The following is a 24,668-nucleotide window of genomic DNA, read 5'->3' on the forward strand; positions in this document are numbered from 1 at the left end:
CTCCCATAATTGAATATGACTTTCTTCTACTCAATTTTCTTTTGAAAAGTTTAGGCCACCGAAGAATATTTGTAACTTTTACCAGAAAAATCTTAACAATGATTTATTTTTTTAATATTAAATATCTTTCTACTACAACTTATAACATGAACACACCTAATTAATTTTTATATTACTAATTTTTTACTAGTTTGACTTGGGAAGATGATTTATTTATTTTAATATTAAATATATTTCTAATTGTAATTTTAATTATCAATTTCTTTTAATCTTTGTGGAAAAGATTTCACTGGAGCTTCTGTTATTACTCATTAGGATAACAAAGAAGAAGCTTTCATTGGTTTATGTGAACATATGGAAATTATTTTGATACTGATTCAAGGTTATCATTCTATTTTTTCTGGTCTTTCAATTATTATTATTATTTCATTAAAAAGGTCTAGGCTGCCTCAGAAAATTGTGTATAAGAAAGTCATGTCATACACATCCATGAACTTTCTCCGTTCCTTTCTCAAATTTGTGGTCTGAAAATTTTAGGTGTTTTAGAATAAAAAATAAAACTGAGTTAAGATCAAGCCCTATTAATTTTTGTTTTTATTTTAACTTTGAACCCATGATTTGGAATAATGAGCACGATCTCTTACAAATAAGAATAAGAAATGTATTGATAACAAAAGAGTTGAAAGTTCTTACACTAGCTTACTTTGGCACTGGCAGGCCCATTATACCTACCATGTGATTGTGAAATGCAGTCTTCAGATAAGCTCAAACGCACATTATATGAATGTCTATCTCACTCCACAGAGGGTATAGAGAGTAGGGCCATTCTGATCCCATTACATCCCTGCTTAGTACACAGTTCGTGTTTTCTTTGAAGTTTATTCCCTCAGATTAATTTGGCTGTTATATCCACTTTCTCTAGGCAATGGATGAATTCGGCACAAATCATTTTTAGAGAATTTCTCAATTTATCATGCATGGAAAAGATTGATTGGGTCACATTGGCATAATGTTTTAGCTCAACTTTGGGTTGCCATGTCCCTTCACAAATTGGGATATACTCCTCTCTAATTCTTAATCGTTCAATTCTTGTCCAATTCTTTATGTGCACCAGACATCTACACATTTTTAAAATCCAATAGTTGTGAAAGTTTGAGGCATTTTGAGAAATTAAAATGAGTCATGAAGATTTCCTTGACAGGTAAGGGTTTCTTCTCCTAGTTAGAGTTTGATTTTAGCAAGTGCGAGGCTCCCATCCTGTGAAGGGTTTCAAGGATTTCCCTGTGATTTGTTCAATTTGAGCTTCGATTTGCTTGAATCTATTGTTTGAGTTTGCAAGGGAGGGAGAGAGGGAGAGAGGGAGAGAGGGAGAGAGGAGGGAGGGATAAAATTAAGATTATAAGAAAATAACAAACCTTAAACATAATATTAGTGAAATGTGAGGTAACTCACCCATCATATTATGAAATGTGAAGTATCCCAAATGATTAAATTCCAAACATTGGGTATCTTAGATGCAATTTCTTCAAACATTGGGTATCCCAAGTGTCATTTATCACAAGCATTCTAGTTGAGATAAGCATATTTCAGTAAAATATAAGTTTGTGAAGGAATATGTTCAGGAACAGAATGTGCATATACATATAAAGACAAGTCTGGTTATTGTAGATTCGTTGACCAAGGTATTAATGCCTAAGCTCTTTTGTAGGTCTTGTATAGGATATTGGTCTTACTAGATTTTGATGCTTTGGTCACATTTTGCTGTAGACACCATTTTATCATTTGACATTGTCATATTTATGGATGTTCCAAAGCATTTTACCTTTCTATTTTTGTGCATACAATTATTGTGAAATGAATGAGATATTATTGTTTGGACCAAGGAGAACCTAAGGACCCATTTGGTATCGTTCTTAAAAAACGTTTCTATCGTTTTTTCATTTTATTGGAACAGAAAAGTGCAAAAAACTGTTTGGTACGCTGGGGCTGTGTTTTAGTTTTTATGAAACAAAAATAAAAAAAATAAAAAATAAAAAACGGAAAATGAGTCAAAAGTCGGAACTCCAAAAGCAAGTACCGACTATGTAGTTTCGTTTCAAAATCCCTAATTTGGAACTATCGTTCCCGATAGCTGGAGCGAGAGGAGCATCTGCAGGTAGTTTCTTCTTCTTTCTTCTTCTCCTCTGTTCGTCTTCTTCTCTCTTCTTCTCCTCTGTTCCAAAAATTGTGAAAGTTCCGATAAAATCCCTCTAACCCATCTTTCTTTCTTTACCCATTGAAGCTTGCTGCGGAAAACTAGGGTACTGACCTCCGAAGGCCATCTTCCTCCTTCCCTTTCACTCGAGCATACTCCTCTCTTCAATAGCCATCTTCCTCCTTCGTCAGACATCTGCGTCGAGGTATGTAAACCCTTTTGTGGTTTTTTATTCCCCATTTAGCAGGTTTGGAAATTGGGATTTCAAATACAAATGCTATATCTAGGGTTTAGCATTTTGCTCTGCAAATCTGAGATTGGATCTGCAAGTCTGTAATTTCCTCTCTATGGTTTGATTTTTTATTCTGAGATTGGATCTGCAAGTCTTTTTTTTTTTTTAGATTCTGAGATTGGATTTTTGAATTGAGATGGAGTCTCCTTTAGATTCTGAGATTGGATTTTTGAATTGAGATTGGATTTTTTTTTTCTGAGATTGGGTCTACAAGTCTTCAATGTAATTTCCTCTCTATGGTCTGATTTTTGATTATCCTTGCAACCTACTCAATGTTACCTTAGGTTTATTCCATTAACCTGCTTCTCCTCCTTGATTTGAATTTTTTTTTTCTTAAAGTGAAAACTGGACTGAGTCTATTTGAATGACCTGACTTCTCCCCTCATAACTTTTGTTAGATCATCTACAGAGGAATATTCCTCTCTTGGCACCCAATGGAGTTAGTTCTTCATAAGTGATGTTAGTGTTCTCAGCTCTCAAGCCATATTTATTATCCTTAATTTTGTAATAGAGCCATGAAGTTGGTGATATGTTCTTGTCCTACGCTCCTACCCATCTGTTTGGTTGAGTAGGCCAGCACATACGCACAATGCAGCTACAGCTTTTATCTATGGACATGATCACAAATACAGTTTAATAGGCAAATTTTATGCTAGCAGTCAGAATTGTCCCAATGGTTTGAACTAGTGGCCAGTCCAAAGTGTTCTTATCGTTTGTTGAACATCCAGTTATGATCTTTTTCCTATTTAGTTCACAATGCTCATAGGCTTAGTTACCACTCCGGAGAAACAGTAAGTCGAACATTCAATGTTGTCTTGATTGCAATGCAACGCCTGGCTAAGGAGAAAATCATACCGCCAGACGTCAATATGATACCGACAGAGATTGCACAGAACCTGAAATACTACCCTTTTTTCAAGGTAAATTTGTTAATATGATACATGTTTGTAATTAAATATTTGAATATTTATATTCTTATATGTAGTGACCATTTAATTGTCACTATATATCATAGCACTGTATTGGCGCCATAGATGGTACTCACATCCATGCGATAGTTCCAAAAGAGGATCAAACTCGATACAGGAATCGGAAGGGGATCACAACTCAAAATGTGATGTGTGCATGTTCATTTGACATGCGATTCACATATGTGTATGCAGGATGGAAAGGTAGTGCAAATGATTGTCGAGTACTTGAACAGGCAAGGAGTGATCCTCGATTGAGTTTTCCACATCCACCTCCAGGTATTAACTTTTGGCTAGTATATTAGATTTTCATTTGAGTGTATACGTAATGTCTATATATTATTTTTTGTCTGTAGGAAAGTATTATGTTGTCGACTCTGGGTATGCTAGCCAATCTAAATTTTTGACACCATTTAGGGGTGAGAGGTACCATCTACCGGACTACAAAGGGCGTAGAAGATCCCCAAGAACAACAAAAGAGTTATTCAATTATAGACATTCATCACTTCGAAATGTCATTGAACGTACATTTGGGGTATTGAAGAACAAATTTCTAATTTTAAGGCTAATGCACCAGTTCCCAGTGAAAGCACAGGCATCAATCGTACTAGCATGTTGTGGGTTACACAACTATATTCGAGAAGAGCATATTGTTGATGCTGAATTCGTGGGGATGAGTGATGATTTAAAAGTTGCAGAAGATGACTTGAATCCACCACATGAAGATTTCGTTGATCATTCTATAGCATAATCTAGTAAACGAAATAAGGCAAAAGAGATGAATGCCACTAGGCTAAGAATTACAAATGCAATGGCTAGACAGCAAAGGATGCCAGAACTAGTTGAAAACTAAAACCGATAACTATCTTGACAAAACTGAAAACCTAAATTGATGTTTCAAGTGATGTAGTACTTGTTTTATGTTACATTTATGTATGTGGTACAAGTTGATATATTATTATGAATGTCATATATTTGGATGCTATATTAATTTTGTTGATATTTAAATTACTGTTTTATGTATGTGGTACAAGTTGATATATTATTGTGAATGTCATATATTTGGATGATATATTAATTTTGTTGATATTTAAATTACTGTTACAAATGACTTCTTCTATGCCCCCACTCATAATAGCAAATTATGAAATTTGCAGGAAGAGTTGTGGTAAATATATAACGAAGTCAGGTAAAAATATTGGAAGAGAATTTTTCAAGTGTTAAGATTCATGCAATTTTTTCATGTAGGTGGACCACCTACATTTATGTAGAGGTGGTAAAGGTCAATGCAAAGTACGAACTGCGACGAAAGGTCCAAACAAGGGACAATATTTTCTATGTTGTCCAAATTCAACTGGGGTAATTTATTTCTACGATTGATCTATACCTATAGATAATTCTAGATTCTTTTTAATTCGATGTTAAATTTCAACGACCCTAATCACATCTATTATTTCATATAGGTTGATAACCGTGGATGTGGTATGTTTGTATGGTTGAAAGATAAAACACATATCTCTACCATACAACATACATTATGTTTAGAAAGCTCAACATCAACATCATCCACACCACCGTCCACTTCGAACGAGTACATGAAAGGATATCTGGAAGGGACACTTAAAGGATTAGAAGACCAAACAAATAAGGTGAAAGATATCCTCCATGCATTCAAATCTTTAGACTTGGAAAAAAAGTGAAAATTTAAGAAATTATGTAATAATTAACTGGGACAAGGCATTGTTAATTCTGTATTTTATTCATCCTTTTAGAACCTTTTTTTTTTTTTTTTAGTTGGTATGTAATACTTTATTGTCCCAAAGGATTTGTATGTTTATAGAATTTTAATGTTATTTCTGTAATTATTGACTTAAAAGAAAAGAAAAGAGGAAAAAAAAAAAAAAACATTTCTGTAACAAGCATTACCAAACGATAGAACTGTCGTTTTTTTGTTTTGAAATTGTTATAAAAACAGATTCACCAAACAGCCTTAAATCGTTTAAAAATGGTGTTTTGACACAGAAACTAAAATTTTCGTTTTTGATATGAAACAGAGTTTCTGGAACAGAAACAATACCAAACGGAACCTAAGTAGTTTTCTATCTTTGTGTATTCAATTATTTCTGTTTTTGTGTTTACAATTATTATGATATCTTTGTGCATCTATCTTTGTGTATACAATTATTGCAATTTGGATGGAATTATTGATATTATGATTGTGAAAGTGAGTGTGTCAACAGATAAATGACACATAAACCATATTCCTATCAATGGTTTCATTCATTCGAGATATTATTGTGTGCAGTCGGATGTGGTGTTTTGTAGAAGTGGTTATATTGTGTTGTTTTCTAAAATTTTTGAAATCCAAGAATTTTCGTTTTAATAAAACAAAAATATTTTAATTTATTTTCAAGAATTAAAGCTTAGGTTGTTGTGAACTGGTCATATGGTCCAAGTAGGAGATTGTAGGCTTTTTATTCCTAATTTGTCCCAATTGGCCATTGATTTGGTTCCATTATGAAAACCCATATTTGATTTAATTGCAAAAATCTTGGATTCTATTAAGGGTTTCCACCATAATTGTATTGTTGCAAATAAGAAGGTTTATTCTCTGATTGATTGGCCTACCTTAATGGGAGATAGGCATTGTGTTATTAAAGGATACTAGATCCTACCTTGTATGATCACGTACTAATCTCACCCACTATTAGCAAAACGCATTTTAAACTCCATTTTAAATGCGTTTCCATTTTTACCGTTTAAAACACATTTTTTTCGTATGCTTTCCGTAGATACAAGAAAAAAAGGGCAAGCATTCTTGTTCCAAACATGTTTAAAATGCGTTTAAACATATTCCCGTTTTTTGGCCTTTTTTAAGACTTAATTTGTTAAACATAATGCTACTTAATTGACCATATCTCTCTCTCCTGAACTCTTATCGACCTGATTCTTTCGCCAAATTGAATCTAACTCAATGCTCTATATTTCTCATGATATCACCTTTAACTCAATATCAATGCATGAACCCCAAAATTGAGCTACAACCTGATGCATTGGCTGTAAAATTGTTTTTAAAGTAATGACTCCTAATTCAAACTGAACATACATCACCCCGAGAGTGTGTTGATTATGTTAAGAATAATGGACAACATCATACCCAAGCCGCATTGCCCAGTAAGACTTTGGACATGTGTGGCGTATGAATTTAGAATTTGTGTTGGATGTATTCAATTATAAGTCTTAGAATTTATAATAAGTCATGAGATATATATTGTAACACCCTGATTTTAGAACCCCAGTCTTAGGAATAGGAAGTTTATGGAAAATGGTACCTGGTGGTGGAAAGAATTTATAATTAGATGCATAGCAAAAACTAAAGAGGAAAGGATACTTGACTATAGTGTATGGATGGCTTCGAGGTTGCTTACCAGAGTGGGGAAGGGTCCCACATAAGGTGGGGAAACTGGGGCAAAAGATTGGACAATAGATGATCAAAAGAGCCTAATCGATTGGAGAGCTTCTGACCAACCGGCCTGCCTGTTTTGTGGCAGAATGCCAAGAATTGGTGTTTTTCCTCTGTGGGCCCCACCATTTGATAGGATTTTTCTACCCATTTTTTACCCTAATTAGAGGGATGTTTAGGGGCCCTAATGCAGATGGTTTCATACTAAACAATATTATTTATTACAAGTTATTTAGATTAAAAAGGGGTAGAAAAATAAATTTTTCTAACCGTATTTCTGTCTGGGTTTGTTTGGCTATATAAATAGGGGAAGGTCGGGTATTTTCCCTTCTCTTTGATGTCGTGAGTCAAAAGATAGAAACAGAGAGGAGAATAGAAGAAAAGAAGGAAAGGAAGAAGAGGGGAAGAAAGAGAAGAAGGAAAAGAGAGAGAAGGTTCAGCAACTCACTATTTCTGCTGCTCTTGCGGCTGTGGCTGCTGCTACTATCATGCATGCATGCACTCATGTGCTGTCCACAGTAAGAAGCTGCTACCAAGGTGCTGCTTCATCTGAGAAATGAAGTTCAGAACTGCAAGCTGATGATAAAGCTACCTACGCACCTCAAGAACACAAGGAAGGTGAGAAATCTGAACTCATATTTGTGAATCCAGTTAGGGTAGCATTCGGCCATAAAAGGTATAGGGAAAAGATAAAAGATAAAAGATTTAAAAAAAAAAAAAAAAAAAAGGATTATGGAATTTCAGAATAGCCTTCCACAGCAGAATCCCCAAATTCTTGAACCCAATTGGTACCCGATTGGGCTGAGGACTTGCCTCAGAAACCCTAAAACACAGGGCTGCACTTAATTAACTAGAATTGGGTGAAATTGGTGGCGGGAAATTGGCCACACATTGTTCTAATTTTACCCTGGAACAGGTAGTATAAGTAGAATTCATACCCAAGAAGAAATTGGGTTAAAGTGAAATTCAGTAACCTATTAAGTTTGGAAATTAACCTATTAAGGCCTAGAATTAAGTTTGGAAATTAACCTATTAAGACCTAGAATAATTTAATTAAGTGGATATTATGCAATCTAAGGACTGGAATTGTTCAAGATAATGGGCCAACAGGAAACTTGGCTGTAAGGCTGAGAACAGCCTATTCTGCTAGGCAACCGGCTAGAGGGCCCTGGCTAACCGGCCAGCCGGTTAGGGCCTGACAGCATAGGGCTGTTATGGAAATTCAATTGTAAATGGCTCGTGGCCTGTATGTATATGACCATACCTACCAAGTATTGGTTTGACCAGGGGAAAGCAGCCTTATGACCCAAGTAGAGAAAGAAAAGCCAAATAATATAATGGGTTGTGAAATGCCTGAATTGCCCCTGTTATGCTTGGAAACCTTATCCAAGTGCACTTATGCATTAAGGGCAATACACACATATTCAATAGAATAAATACAAGTTAACCATGTATGGATTTAATTCAGTATACTAGGAATGAGCCTAACAACTATATGGGTTCAATAAATGACCTATCCAAACCTTGGGAACCGGACTACGATGCTAGTCGGGTAATTGAGAAGGAAAGGCTAGTGTGCTCCTTATCAGACAAGTATGGATCTCAACATGGGAATTCAGCTAGAATAAGATAAATAGAATTATTCATTGATTATTAAGCATAAAAGTTGAACTTAATGTAAATTAATTAATTAGGAACCTGAAAATGTGCTCGGCGAGGATACGCAAGCTTTAGAATTTAGTGAAGAGCACCAAATTTGGGGAAATTCAGGTGAGGGGTTTGTTTGTTGATTGCTGTTATGGAGTGTTTTTATTTTCCAGTTTTTCTCATGTGTTGTATTAACTATTATGTTATGAATGTATTTTATATAAAAATTATAAAATTTCTCTTGATGCATGTTTTACCGATATGGATGTGATCGTGGTTTTGTGGATGCTTAGTATGCTAGTTGTGTGGAGATGGATGTAATATTGGCAATCTATGACACGGTGTGGCTGAGGTTCTATCCAGTACTGTGGCCTCAGAGGTCAGTCTTACAACTATGATCACTATTATATGTTTAGATGTTATGGGTGCATATAGATGCATATGGTTAGGCTCACATCCAGTGCTATAACCCTTTGCCAATAGGGGGTCAGGTATTGGCTAATCTCACTCGGTGGTATGTCATGTAGGACTACTACGCCCAGATACGACGTACTATATCTTAATGGGCCACAGCATGGTACGATGTATTGTACGCATGGCATGGGGGATTGAGGCTTTGACCGGGACCATGGTGTCAGGGGTTACTATTTAGGGGTTAGTCGGGGGACCGAGGCTCTGACCGGGACTGGCTAACTCCTGCCTACAATGAGCTTGTATTCTTAAAGCCCAACATACAGGGTAAGGAATGCCACCTATGTTGCTTACAACACTTATACCCATAGGATGAGACTTAATAACTAGAACGGATTAGACTAATAAATGAATCGTGTGGATGTTGAGTAACACTTTGATTTTAGAACCCCAGTCTTAGAAATGGAAATTCTATAAGAGAAGGGTATATGTGGAAAGAATTTATAATTGATAGTGGAGGTAAGAGAGAAGGAAGAGGGGATTTTAATGTAAGGGTTGAAGGCGTATGAGAGTGTCTACAATAGTGAAAAGGGTCCCACATGAGGTGGGTAAAACTTAGGCAAGTGATTGAATAGCAAAAGGCTAAACAAAGCCTAACCGGCTGGAGAAAATATAGCCAACCGGCCGGCCTGTTCTATGGCAGAATGCCCAGAATTTGGTGTTTTTCTTCTGTGGTCCCCATCATTTGATAGGATTTTTCTACCCACTTTGTGCCATGATTTGGAGTATGTTAGAAGGTTTTAATGCAGGTGGTTTCATATTAAACAACATTTTCTATCACAAGTTATTTAGTATTAAAAGGGGTAAACAATGCATTTTTAGAAAAGTGCTTTTGCCAAACAGACCTTATGGTCTGTTTTAGCTATATAAATAGGGGAAGGTCAGTGATAAAAAAAAGGAATCGAAGACGAAAAAGAAGGAAAGAAGAAAGGAAGGAGAGAGAGAGTGCAGCAGCACCTCACAGCCTTTGCTTGCGACTGCTACTGCTGTGCATGCGTGTGCATGCGGGTGCAGCTGGTGGTGTTACATGTTGCTGCTGCTTACCCCATGGTATTGTTGTGCTGCTGCTGAATTTGAGAGCTGGGACTGAAATTTTACAGCTCATGAATAGATCCTTTTACATCTGGACTTGTGGGGAAGGGTTAAAAATCTGACTAAATAATGGATGGTTGGGGGTAAGGAAAGTACAGAAGTGGAATTAAAGGAGGGAAATTACTTGTGAAGACCTGACGCAGGTTCTCACAACAAACAGCCCCAACTGTGGAGCCCAATTAAGAACCCGAATGGGTACTGAGTTGCCCTGGGAACTCAAAGATTTAGGACTTTTCATAATCGACTGAAATAGGATGAAATTGGTGTTGAAAATTACCCACACATGGGGCCAATTTTGTCTGGGATAGGAGATTTACAGGTGGTCCCTTTCAGGGAAGCAAATTCGATCAAAGTAAGGCTTAGAACAATTAATACAAGCATGGGACTTAGCCTGGGTAAGGAAATGGTTTGGTTTGGTATAATAAGGGTAGATGAGGCAAGATAAATGTGTTTTTAAGAATGGAATTTACTGGGATCAATCCTGTCATCAGGGGCAGGGCTATAAGGGAATAAAAATCCATTCTACCAGGCAACCGGCTAGAGAGCCTCTGGCTAACAGGCCAGTCGGTTGGGCCTGACAAAACAGGATTTTGAGGGTATTTTGTTGATACCTGGGTTATATCTATCTGGAAGTGTTCAGAACTAGTAAAAATGTTATGAAAGTAGTATGGCCATGATTTATGAACCTGTACAGGAGAAGAAAGGATAGAATAGGGGGTGAGAATGTATAAGAAGGAAATGACCTTTTTTACCCTTATTATAGTAATACAAGTAATTCTTGGGTTAAAAGCCAAACTGACATATTCAAGGAGGTTGAATAAGGATTAAGGATCTATAGACCAACCCAGTAACCCAAGGATATGTCCAATAATTGTAGGGGTTAGGCAAATGCCTTTTAACAGGATGAGAGAAGGAATTAGGTTACAAATATATTTGAATACAGAAATGTAAATAGAACCTAGGAAAGATAATTTATGACTGATTATGTTACTAAGTTGATTCACATGTAAATTATTCATTAGGGGTCTTGTCACACCCCGTTCACACAGAACCGGACTGGTGATCGGGTTAACTCCGGTTAACCCAAACCTGCCAAGATCATCTGATATAGTACCCCACCACAGCATACCCACATCTAAGATAAGTGTTCAAAAGTTCAGCAGAAGACTTAAATTATCTGTAAATATCTCCAAAATACTTGATACCCAAATTATAGTATATAGCTAAGTACATGTGGGTCCGCAGGCATGATATTTGCACAAAAGAATAATAATTTACGTATCAAGTACACAAAAGGGGAGGTCATTAAAAGAATTAAGAAGCAAAATCCTGTATGATGTCATTACTGCGGTCCCGCAGCACAACCCTCGCACATGCAATCAGCACCGTACTCATACTCCTCAGGGACCCACCAATCCTCATCAGGAAACTCAACTGTATGGCCCGACCCCTGATCTTCAGGCGGGTGACCTGCAAAATCATCTAAAAGATGTGTGCACGTGGGATGAGCTCACTAACTCAGTAAGTGAAAAGAAAGACCACACAACAATCACATCCATATGCACTATATGCTATGCAAATCATTTTAAATCTTATCCACCTAAACAATATTACTAAGTCTTTGGTTATGTGCTACTTACAACCACAGTGTGCGTATGCCCCGGGTATGAGCCGCTATCTTTATCCCGCAATACGCCCATAGGGTTGTTGGAGAAGGTCCACCGTGAGTACTCGAAAAAGTAAGGCATGCCGACTACCGGCTCTCAGCATAATAGTAAATGACAAAAAAGTAAAGGTACTAACCCCAACAATTTAAAAGCAGTACGATTGTCCCTCTTGAATATACCACTGGGGTTGCCGACTGTCCTAATGACCAACCAGGCGTATGTCTAACTGCCACAGTGACCCGACAACTGCGACCACTGCTTCCTCCCAAGTGATAACCCAACACCCCAACCCCTGTTGGGAAGGGTCATAGCATGGGGAATGATAATCCTAAATCGCATGCTCCTATATGACAAAGTACGATTGCATAGTACCACCGCGTCCCATACCACGGGCCACCAATGCACTCGTTTTCAAGCCGACTACGGCGTCTAGTCTAATAAAGCATCATGCACAGTAATCCAACCGTTCATCACATAAGTACATCAATCATTTAGCATTGATAATGTAAAGCACAACACATATATCATAAATCATTTGTTTAGAATGCACAAGCAATGCGTGCGAACATACGAGGATGACTAATCTACACATAATTTACATGATAACATGGCTAGTCTAGATACAATTTAAGGATGCAAAAACAAGCCTAAAAATAAATTCAAATGTCCTCTCCCCACTTACTTGTTGGGTACAAAAGCTCACGTTCGGTACGAGTGAGATCCGACGTAAGAAACGTAGATTCTAGTGGAACCTATCATAAGCGAATGGGGTTAGCATGTCACTATCTTGGGATCAAAACTAATGAGGTTTGATGTTTAAATCATATTTAAAATCATAAAAGAGGATTGCCCGTCCGTTTTGGGCCCATTCGGGCTCAAAAATCTGACTGGGGGGGCCAACAGGTGGGCCAGACAGCCCACCTGTCTTCGCCCATCGGTCTTCACAGGCGGGCCGGATAATCGGTGGGCACCCTCAGGAGGGCGGCTTCACCCGCCAGTGGGGACTGAGGCGCTGCCCCAACAGGCAGGCGCCCTCAGGAGGGCGGCTTCGCCCACCTGTGGGGGCGAAAATTTGCTTTCTTATTTGAAACGTTCCTCAACCTTGGGAAAACCAAATGGGACTATTCCAATCATATTTTCCACACATCCAAGGTCTTATAAGATGATTATAACCTAGATCCAAGTTAGATTTAAGGATTGAAAAACAATCTTACCTTCTTTGCTCAAGAACTCTTCCAAAATCCCAAAATCACCTCTTAACTCAAGAAATCACCAATGCTTCTCAAATCTTGTAAACACTCATTTAAACCTTCAAAATCAACACATAGACCATCTATTAAACCTTAGATTCATCATCTCAAGTGGTATTAACAAGATCTCAAGGAACTCTACCCAAATCAAGGGTTTCACTTGGGGTTTGGTGAAAGTTTAGGAAGTATAGCTTTCGCTCACCTCAAATCATAGGTCTCGTGTTGGAGATCACTTTTCCGGTGCCGGAATGAGAAGATCCAACCTCGGCGTTGCTTAAAATCATTTCTTCCTCCTCTTTCTTTCCCTTTCTTCTTCTTCGTTCTCTTTTTTTTTTCTTCCTTTCTTTTCTCTTTCTTCTTTACTCTTCTCACCAACTCTTTAATGCATTAAATGAGAAAAATGAGAAACACAATAAGTATTATTTATACTTAAAGAATATCTAGTAACCACATGGGTGGGTCACACAGGGGGCGGGTTCGCCCACCTGTGACCGTCCACCTGTTGGTCGAAACTTAGCCAAACAATAGAGATTTCGATGAAATTCGACTCTCGACATGTATCTCACTCTCGGCACAAGATATATAATACGTATACACTTTAGGATACGGCTACATACCATCATTATCCATACATGACCTTATGATATATGCATGTACACGGCTTGGGTACACCCGTCTCCTCTGGCACTAGCTTGGACTTGTCTGGCGAACTTGTGTTCAAAGTCACCCTTGCCATCATGGTCCATAGGGAACCTGCCTTAACCCTCTCTGGTTCAGACCCTGCATGGTTAAACCGGGTCAACCGTGTAAGTAAAATAGGTTTTAAAAGTAGGGTATCACAGGTCTGATATACATACTTGGTGAAGATAATATGCAGGACTAGAATTAGTGAAAAGCATCAGACATGGAATTCCAGGTGAGGGTTTGTTGTTGATTATTTGTGTGTTTCATACTCATACATTGAATTTGTTACAGTAAGTACAGCTAATTAATATAAAATATTATGGATTTGGCATGATGCATGTTTTATCAATATGGATGTGATGGTGGTTTTGTGGATGCTTAGTTTAATAGCTGGTGGTGTTGGTTGTAATATTGATGGTTTGTGGCACAGTGTGGCCGAGCTTCTGTCTGGTACCGTGGGCTCAGAGGTCAGTCTTATAGCTAAGACCACAGATGTATGTATATGGAGGTGGTTGTAATATTGATGATCTGTATCACGGTGTGGCCGAGGTTCTGTCTATTACCGTGAGCTCAAAGGTCAGTCTTACAGCTGTCGTCATAGTTGTATGTTTTGATGCACATATGTGATAGCCTACTTTCTAAACCCAATCTAATTACTCGGTTGGTTCGGTTTGGCCTTGTAGGACCTGAACCCAAGCGAGTCGAGTCGGGTACCCTATGAAACATGATGGCAAGGGTGACTCTAAACTTGAGTTGGCCAGATGAGTCAGAGTCGGTGCCTAATGAAGTTCATGTGCCCAAGCCGTGCACTTGCACTTATCATAGGGCCATATACGCATAATAAATGTATGTAGCCGTATTTTGTGTTGAGTACTCATTTAGGTCAATTACCGAGAGTGAAATAAGTGTCGGGGCTCCGTCGAAATCCCAAATTAATCGGCTAATTTTTTGCTAACTGGTGGGTGGTCATAGGTGGGTCGGACCCACCAGTGTGACATACCACTCTGGTCATTAGATATTTTGACCCTAGTATAAAGAACATTTATTACCTTTCTTCTCCCTTATTTATTGCTTTAGACGGTGGATGAGAATAGTAAAGAAGAGAGAGAAAAGAAAGAGAAGGAAGACTATGGAAGAAAAGGGGAAGATGATGATCATTGTGCATTGCCGAGGTTAGATATTTTGAATTTGACGCTGAAAAAATGATCCTCACCTTGGGATCTACGATTTGAAGTGAGTAAAAGCTTTATTTCTCAAACCCCCAAGAAACCTAAGTGAAATCCTACGATTTGGGTAGGAATCTTTTAGATCTTGTTAACCCCACTTGAGAATATGAATGTAAGGTTTAATGAAGGACCTACATGTTGTTTTTGAAGGTTTTAAAAGAAGAAATTGTAGGATTTGAGAAGCATTGGTTGATTTCTTGAGCTAGAGAAGTGATTTGAGGTTTTTGAAGTGTTCTTGAGTAAAAAGGTAAGATCCAAGCTTAAAACTTTGAATCGATCATAAATCCATGTTAGAATCACGATATGGGACCTTAGATTTGTGAAAAATACAGTCGAATCAACCTCTTGTGGTTTTTCTAAGGTGGGATGAAGAATGGAAGTGAACAACAAAATCTCGGTTCTGAGTGGTGGGTGCCCTAGAAGTGGTCGGACCCACCAATCAGGAGCCCACCTGTCTTGGTTGGGCTTCTGACCCTACCGATGGGTGAGGACCGGTGGGCTTCTGGCCCAACTAGTGTGTGAGGACCGATGGGCACCTGGCCCGTTGCTCCTAACAAAGCCCCTGGGTCGATTGGTAGGCACCTGGCCCACCAATTGACCTACCAGTATGACCCTTCAGGTTCCAATTGGGCCCAAATTTGTTGGAGAACCTTCTCTAGTGATTTTAAATATGTTGGGATCATCATACCTTATTGGTTATGAGCCTAAAGTGGAGATATACTAAGTTCGACCTCTTTTATGATAAGTTGTACTAAGAACTCGCGTCATTGCACGCCAGATCTTCCTCGTACCAAGGGTGATCATTGTACACAACTTACTAAGTGGGAAGAGGACATTCACTTATTTTTGGAGTGTTTTTGCATCATTCCATTATTGTTGTAGATTAGCCATATCATCATTTCATTATTGTGTATAGCCTAGTCATTCACTAATGCCATTTGCATGCATTGACGTGTGCATTATGAAATTCATTTATGATTTGATATACTGATATTTTTAATTGTTAAATGCTTATTTTTACTTGGAGTTATGAGATGGATGACTTTAAAGTATTGAATATGATGCATTGCTAAACTAGATGTCAGTTGGCTTGGAAATGAATGTATTGGTGGCTCGTGGAATGGGACACGGTGGTACTATGCAGTTGTACTATCTCATATAGGAGCATGCGGTTAGGAATGATATATCCCTGTGCTACGACCATTCCTAGTAGGGGTTCAGTGTTGGGTATATCACTGGGGAGAAGCCTAAGGTTGTGTACCAATGGTGGTGGTTAGAAATAAGCCCAGTCGATCACTAGGATGGTCGGTAACTTTGGTGATATAATAAGAGGGTCAATCGTACTACTTTTAATTTAATACAGGTGTAGACACCGAATTTTGTCACCCCCCGGCAATGATGACAATATGAAGGATTACATGTTGGATATTTTAGACTTGGAGAATTTTCAAACTTAGAGTAGGAAATGACCATTTTTTCCCATAAACTTTCAAGAGAAAATGTTTTCAAAAATTTGATGTTGTGGATTATCGATGTTTGTCCACCTCGGCCTATATCAGGCCGTGCTTCACCTCGGCCTCCATCAGGCCACGCTCCACCTCGGCCTCCATCAGGCCATGCTGCACCTCGGCCTACAACAGGTCGTGCTCCACCTCGGCCTATATCAGGCCGTGCTCCACCTCGGCCTCCATTTGGCAGTGCTCCACCTCGGCCTCTATCAAGCCGTGCTCCACCTCGACCTACATCAGGCCGTGCTCTACCTCGGCCTCCAATAGGCCGTGCTCCACCTCGGCCTCAATCAGGTCGTGCTCTACCTCGGCCTCCAATAGGCCGTGCTGCACCTCGGCCTCAATTAGGTCGTGCTCCACCTCGGCCTCCAATAGGTCGTGCTTCACCTCGGCCTCAATCAGGCCGTGCTCCACCTCGGCCTCAATAGGCCGTGCTCCACCTCGGCCTCCATTAGGCCGTGCTCCACCTCGGCCTCCATCGGGCCGTACTGCACCTCGGCCTCCATCGGGCCGTGCTCCACCTCGGCCTCCATCGGGCCGTGCTCCACCTCGGCCTACACCAGGCCGTGCTCCACCTCGGCCTCCAAAAGGCCGAGCTCCACTTTGTCCAAAAGCAAGGCCTTTTGGACAATCCTATCTAGTTTTAGTCCCACATCAAAAATTTGAGAAAATTGCCCCAAGTCCCATGGTTATAAAAACAGCCCTTCCCCTCTTCCAAGGAAAAGGAGAAAAATTGAGAATTTGGGAGAGAGGATGGCCCCATTAAGGTTTTTGGCTAACTTCTTCCCTCTAAAATCAAACGTTCTCCAAGTTTAAAAGTTTAATACATTAATCCTTCATTGAGCCGGGAGATCTTATCCGGTTCGGTTCGATTTGGGGGCTCAAAGCACAAGGGTTATCTCCCCTTGTTCCTTGATTAAAGCCGGCTTAAGGTATTTTTCCTCTCCTAATTGCAGTTTAGAGCTAGCTTATCTAATGTAATAAATTAATTCCTAATTGATTTATTTAGATTAATTATGCTTAATTAGTATCAATTTGGTTCAATACGGTTTATTAGATGTAAATCGATTTATTCCGGTCCAATTAAGGGGTATTTAGGTTTAATTATTTTTTAAGCATGTTTACCTTTGATTTGGTTTAATTTTTAAATTGCTTTTTGTTCTTTTAATCTGGGACCTTAGATCAGAATCTTATATGTAACCTAATTCTTCTTCTTCTTCCTCCTCTTTTTCTCTTCTTCTTCCCTGCTGCTACAACCGAACCGCAGCCGCACCTTTCTCTTCTCCTTCTTCTTCTTCTTCTTCTTCTCTTCTTCTCTTTTCCTTCCCTGCTGCTGCAACCGAACTGCAGCCGCACCTCTCTTCTTCTTCCCTGCTGCTGCAACCGAACTGTAGCCGCACCTTTCTCTTCTTCTTCTTCTTCTTCTTCTCTTCTTCTCTTCTTCTCTTTTCCTTCTCTGCTGCTGCAACCCCTAACCAGCAGCAACCGAGCCGCACTAACTCCTCCTCCTTCTTCTTCTTCTTCTTCTTCTCTTCTTCCCTTTTCCTTCCCTGCTGCTGTAACTGGCAGCAGCCGAACCCCCCTCTTTCTTCTTTTCTTCTTCTTCTTCTCTTCTTTCTTTTTCTCCTGCAGCAGCAACCGAACCCCCCTCTTTCTTCTTTTCTTTTTCTTCTTCTCCTTCTTATTTTATTTTCTTGTTTTTTTTTTATTTCTTTAATTTGCTATTAGATAGTCCATATTTGTAATGCCCCCAACCTATTATTTCATTTCTATGTGGAATCTTTCCCTCCTTTTTTTATATTTTATTTTTCTTTTATCCATTTTGGTTTGATTTCAGGCCTATAATGTATCTAGTCCTAGAACTTAGGTTTGGGATTCCCCTAATTTTGAAATTTCAAATCAAATGATTTCATTTTATTTCCCTCTAAATAATGTATGGGACGTAGTTTAGGGCGTCTTTTGTTTAGGACGGGCGTGGTTGGCCCCTCAAACCGGCTTGTAGCACTAGGTGCGTGTTGGGGATTTGGGTTTTCCTACTATCTATCTTTTGTACTCCAACATTCACTTGCATTAGTGTAGTACTAATTTAGATTAATTAAAGTAACTTAGTTAATGTAATTAGTCATTTCAACTGTTGTTTATTTAATTGTGGTTCGTTAATTTAGCTTTTTTAAATTAAGCTTATTTAATTAGCGTAACCATTTCATCATTTGCATCATAACCTAGCTAGCATAATTTAGACACTTGGTTTAGGGTTTTCACATGTCATGCTTAGATACCTAGATTAGGGTTTTCTGTGACCTAGATTTAGGACTAGTTAGTAGGGTACAAACAAACTTTGGTAAAAAAAAAAGAGACCAGCCTTCGGGTCGGGCAGACTGGGTGCCTAACACCTTCCCAGTCTGTCATTTAACACTTGTCCAGAATCTTGGTGCAAACCAGCCTTATCCATCAGAGTCATTAGTCTCTCTCCCTTGATTGGGGGAGACGTTTATGGGTCCTAGACCCTTTCTAGGTGGCGACTCCCTTTTACCCATAACGTGTATCCCCCCCTTGGCATTTGATGACCAGGGGATACTATCTCATCTCATTAGGGTTGAACCCCAGAGCGTGTGTACACGTGCTACGCGCCATATGGCGATCCCCGGGCGGGGGCGGAGGTCCATGGTACCTACAACAGGGCAATGCCCATTTTACTTTAATGTAGAGCAAGGTCCATTTTACTTTTTTGGTACCCACGACTGACCTCTCCAGCAACCCTATGGGCGTATCGTGGGATGGGATTCGCAGCTCGTACCCTGGGCATACGCGCACTGTGGTTGCAGTAGCACATGACCTATGACTTAGATGTGATGTTTAAGTGACTTAAGATAATAAAAATGGACTTGTATACATTTAGGTGCATTTTTGTTACAAATGATTGCTTGGTCTTTTTTTTCACTTACTGGACTAGTGAGCTCATCCCAGGTGTACACCACTTTTAGATGATCTTGTAAGTTATTTAGTCGAAGAGCTAGAGTTGGGACCCACTGTGGAGTTTCCAACTGAGGACTGGTGGGTATCTGAAGATCCTAGGTATGGGGCCAAGTGCCCGTACAAGAGTTGTGTTGTAGGACAGCAATACTGATACTAACCCGGGATTCTTTTTTATTATTTTGTGATGTTACCCCTTTTGAGCTCTGGATGTTTAAAGTATAATTTTTGTGTATATATCACACCTACGTGCCCACATGTAATTGTATTATGTAATACAATTTGGGTATTAAGAGTATTGGGGTATCTACAGGTATATACATGTAAGACTTTTGCTGAAATACAAAATTTTTTTTCGTTAGTTGTGGGTATGCTGTGCTGTGGTAAATATATCAAATGATCATGGTAGGTTTTGGGTTAACAAGGGTTAACTCGGTCATCGGTCCGGTTCTGTATGAATGAGGTGTGACAATATAGATGCATATCATTAGTCATTATGAGGGTAGCGGCCGAAGATCTCTCTTCCCTTGGAAGGGGAAAAAAAGGCTTTGCATTCGACCCTCTCTCCTCTCTTTCACTTTCTTAGGGAGGGGTGTGTCATGTGTGCTTACCCGCAAGTACCGCCGCTTGGTTATACGTGGGGGCCTATTTTGTAGGAATGTAAAGGTCGTCATTGAGACGGGGATTTGATGATGGTCCAATACATGGGATTAGGATCATGCAAAAGGTTTTTGAGTCACCACCTAAGATTTTGGGTGTAAGACCCAAGGGTGGGCCCGATTCTTGAGAAAAGGGCCCAAAAGTTGGTTTGGTCCATAGATTTATGGTACGTGTCAGGTTGTAGAGTTAGGAATGTGTTAGGCACCCAATCTACCCGGTTCAACCGGTTCCTACTAGATGCTTGAGAACGAACATTTTTCATAAATTATTCTTATTCCACATGCATGGCTAGGTTATCACACATATATACATTGATTGAATTTAACTAATTATGTACATTACAACAAGGTAAATATAAAGTCTACATTATGCTAATTTGGGTGAGAAATTATATCTAAGCTTGACCCCTGTTTCGGGTCAAGAGGGGTGAACCCCCAATTAGTGCCGGCACGAACTTTCTTGTGAATTTTCCCAGTTCAAGGGAAGATGCTCTTGACCTCCAACTTCCTTTTTTGAGAGATGTTGACTGTGGTAATATTCGGAGAGAGTTCTGGCTAGGAATGTCTATTTTTGGGCTTAGACTGAGATATCAATTCGGTAGAGCTTCCGCTAGGGATGGGCTACTTCTAGATTTGGCTGAGGTGCCACTTTGGTAGAACTTCCCTTGGGGATTGACTATAAGAGAGCTAAGTTGAGGTGGTACTCTGGCAGAGCTTCCGCTGGGGATAGGCTATGGGAGGACTAGGCTGAGGTGGCACTCCAATAGAGCTTCCGTTGGAAATTGGTTGAAACTTAAATGATTGAGGAACTTCAAAGGCCCGAAAAACACTTCAAAGATCCGAAGAACACTTTAGATATTATGAAGATCGCTTCAAAGGCTTAAAGAACCTCAAAGAAGGAGGGGAGACTAAGGCAAAGCCTCTCCCACACAAGATGCTCACTCAAAAAATCAGATAATTGAAGAACTTCGAAGGCCTGAAGAACACTTCGGATCTTATGAAGATCTCTCCGAAGACTTGAAGAACCTCAAAGGGGAAAGGGGTATTTATAGATTTCTTGAACCAATAGGGAGGAAAGAAGGATTTCCTTGGCCAATGGGGTTAAAAAGTGATTTCTTGGGCCAATGAAATGAAAATATGTCTTTTTTGGGCCAATGGGAGGTTACAGTGTAGGTACACTAGCGGGGCAGAGTAGAGTGCCCAAGTGGGTGAAGAGGGAATCCCTTCACCAAACTAGTCATTGGAATGAATATTTCGGCCATCAACGGAAGCAACGGGCTGGGCATGGGTGTGCAAGGAAGAGAGGGGCACGCGAGATAGGGATGAGCGCGAGGTAGGCTGGGGAGCACGTGAGTCAGGCTGGGGGAGTGTGTGCAGGGCAGCGGGGGCGCGCGTAGGGTAGCGGGGGTGCTCGAGGCACACAGGGCAGCAAGGGCTTGCGTAGGGCAGCGGGGGCACGCACAGGGCAGCTAGGGAACGTGTGGGGCAGCGGGGTGCACGAGGTAGGCAGGGGCGTGCGTAGGGCAAGCAGGGAATGCACGAGGTAGGTAGGACGTATGCGAAGTGTGATTTTCCAGGAATGATTACGGAAGATCCGACAGTTCGATTTTGACGTACCATATATCGTTGGAATCGTGATCCCGAGTACTATCCATCCGTATGGTCACTTTGGATCGGATTCCTTCATATATAAGAAGTCATAATTGGACCCTTCTTTTCTTTTGTATGGGATTTCTAGGATTCTTAGGTGAGTATGGAATGTTGCTGGGTTGGGTTTCCTCAGTCATCTGTCATCTCTGTTGATCGAAAGTGAGAGGTCGCGTCTAAGATCCATAAGTCATCATAACTGGGGGAGGGTGACAAAATTAGGTGTCTACACTCATATCCCAATGCTATAACCCCTTGCCAATAGGGGGTCAGGTATTAGCTAATCCCACTCGGTGGTATGTCGTGTAGGACTACTATGTCTGGATATGACTTACTATATCCTGAGAGGCACAACATGGTACGATATATTGTATGCATAGCTGTCGGACACATGGGGGATCGAGGCTCTGACCGGGACCATGATGTTAGGGATTACTATTTAGGGGTTAGAAGGGAGATCGAGGCTCTAACTGGGACTAGCTGGCTCCTACCTGCAACAAGCTTCTATTCCTAAGGCCCAACGTACAGGATGGGGAATGCCACCTACGTTGCTTATAGCGCTTAACCCATAGGAAGAGACTTAGTAACTAAAATGGAAATAGTTAATTAAATGAATCATATGGATGTTGCATCAGGAGCATGTGTGTGTAATGGTGTTATCATTTATATATGTGCATGTGCTTGTATACCCCCACCCCTCACTAAGCATTCCTATGTTCACCCCCCATTGATACCTATTTTAAAGGAGCTAGAACGGTGATGGTCAGGAGATCTGTTCGGTTGTGGAGAAATTTATGCAAACACTCGCGGAGGAGATTCATGATGTACACCATGTATTATAATTTATGTGAATATAAGATTTACAAGATATTCATTATAACTTGTGGATTCAATTGTACGGACCTGTAATATTACATATATCATTGTAGATGATCACCACGCATATCTTATGATTTATGTTATGAATTCTTTATGTATACTCTGATTTAGTAGTAAGTATAGTGGTGGGTTTAGTTGCTACCCACATTCGGGATCCTGGGTATTGGTAAGCTGATTGGATCGAAGTTCCAGTGCTGCATACCTATACGTTATAGAGGGCAGGGTGTGACTTGTTGTATCTTGAGCTTGTGGTAGGATAATGTGAAATGATGTATCATCTGTGAATTGTGTGTGCTTGTGTGCCCCCACCCCTCACTGAGCATACTCGTGCTCACCCCCCCCCATTGACCTCTATTCCTAGATGATGGAGCTGGAGCAGTAGTGAAGAATTGGTGACATGTTCAAATACGGAGACATATTTGTGGAACACTTGTGGAGGAGGCTCTTGTTGTACAGCATGTATTGTAATTTAATCGAATGTAAGATTTACGCTATATTTATTATTCCTGTGGAATTAGTCTTATAGGCCTGTACTACTATACATGTATCATTCATAGGAGGTCACCACATGTAACTTATGATTTTTATGAATTTTGTATGTAAGCTCTGATTTAAGTGTAGAGTAAAAATTAGGTTTGGTTACTACCCGCATCCGGGATCCTGGGTATTGTCAGGATGACTGGAATGGGTATTCTAGTGCCGCATACCTTGGCCTGAAATGAGGCAGGATGTGACATATATATGCATTGATGTTGGATATTGTAGATGTTTTGAACATTAGATGCAAATATTCATGTAATAATTCATTAATTTATATGAGTATACTACCATTTTTTTGGTCACTCGTACATTCTGTTTTCCATTTTTTACCTTTCTCTATTTTTTTTTATCGTTTATTTGACTATATCGTTTGAATTTTTTAATGTTTAAACTCATACCGTCGATCGGTTTTTGTCTTCTTGCTTTTCCCATTTTTGCTAACTATGATCTCACCCATTAGAGAAGTGCATAAAGAAAAATACTGAGAAGAAAAACCTATCTCCATTAAAGCTCGAAGAAACTTGATTTGTATAAATATGGCATCAATGGTTGTGTCAAGATTCGTTGGAATCGATACGTCATCGATGGTGCTATTTCATTCCCTTTCTTGTATTGAAGTGATTCATAATGTATTTGTCACACCTTGACTCAAGTTGGCCAAGGTATGCGGCACTGGACATCTACATCGAGTCAGCCTAACCCTCTAGGATCACGGATGCAGTATCTTAATTTCACAAATGCCATTAAGATCAAAACTAAAATCCGGGTACACAATTGAAATCATACATTTACTACTAGTGATGTGCTAAAGTAATAAATTACATTATACAAATTCTATGTCTGGTAAGGATCGATCCTAGTATGACCGCAGATAGAGGTAAGTGGAGGACAATGACTCGTGTAGCTGACCCCATATAGGTGATGTTCCAAGGATGCTGCTTTGACTACTGCTTTAACTTCTTCTTTCTACCTCTTTTTTTATTTTTTTACCTTATCGGATCCTTGTAGCCGACCCTATCAAGTTGGGATAAGGTTATGGTTGTTGTTGTATACAAATTCTATGTCTGAAAATAATCACAAATTACAATTTTACTTACTACACATCTCATAAATATATACATAAAAAAAGAATATCTGACAAAATAGAAGTGAAGTCCATCAGCATCCCGGTGTCACGTAGACACAACCTCACAACTGCTGTTGAAATCCAATCCTGCCTTAGCACCAGTTCCACCATCCAAAAAGAGCAATCAACGAGGGGTGAACTTCACAAGCCCAATGAGGGGTGTAATGCAGGCACACACAAACAAATGATGCAATGCATGTACAAACAAATTAGATGATGCTCATGATCCAATTTTAGCAAACAATACCTAGCAAATAATTACTAAGTCCAAGATAGGGTCTCAGTGCTACTGCAACGTAGGTGGTATCATTGGTCTTGAAAATCCATCGATCACCCAGTAATACAAGCTAGTTACGATTCAGGACCCTGCAGGTCCCAGAAA

General features: G+C 39.6%; 1 long non-coding RNA gene across 1 annotated transcript; it reads left to right on the forward strand.

Annotated features, from left to right (window-relative positions):
• Positions 1 to 7,254: 7,254 nt before the first annotated feature.
• On the forward strand, positions 7,255 to 23,468 carry LOC122077081. The gene is made up of 3 exons (XR_006139685.1): positions 7,255 to 7,535; positions 8,612 to 8,687; positions 22,982 to 23,468. It is a non-coding gene; the product is annotated as an uncharacterized LOC122077081 (long non-coding RNA).
• Positions 23,469 to 24,668: the final 1,200 nt, after the last annotated feature.

Source organism: Macadamia integrifolia, chromosome 1 (genome assembly GCF_013358625.1).
Source record: "Macadamia integrifolia cultivar HAES 741 chromosome 1, SCU_Mint_v3, whole genome shotgun sequence".
Lineage (NCBI taxonomy): Eukaryota > Viridiplantae > Streptophyta > Magnoliopsida > Proteales > Proteaceae > Macadamia > Macadamia integrifolia.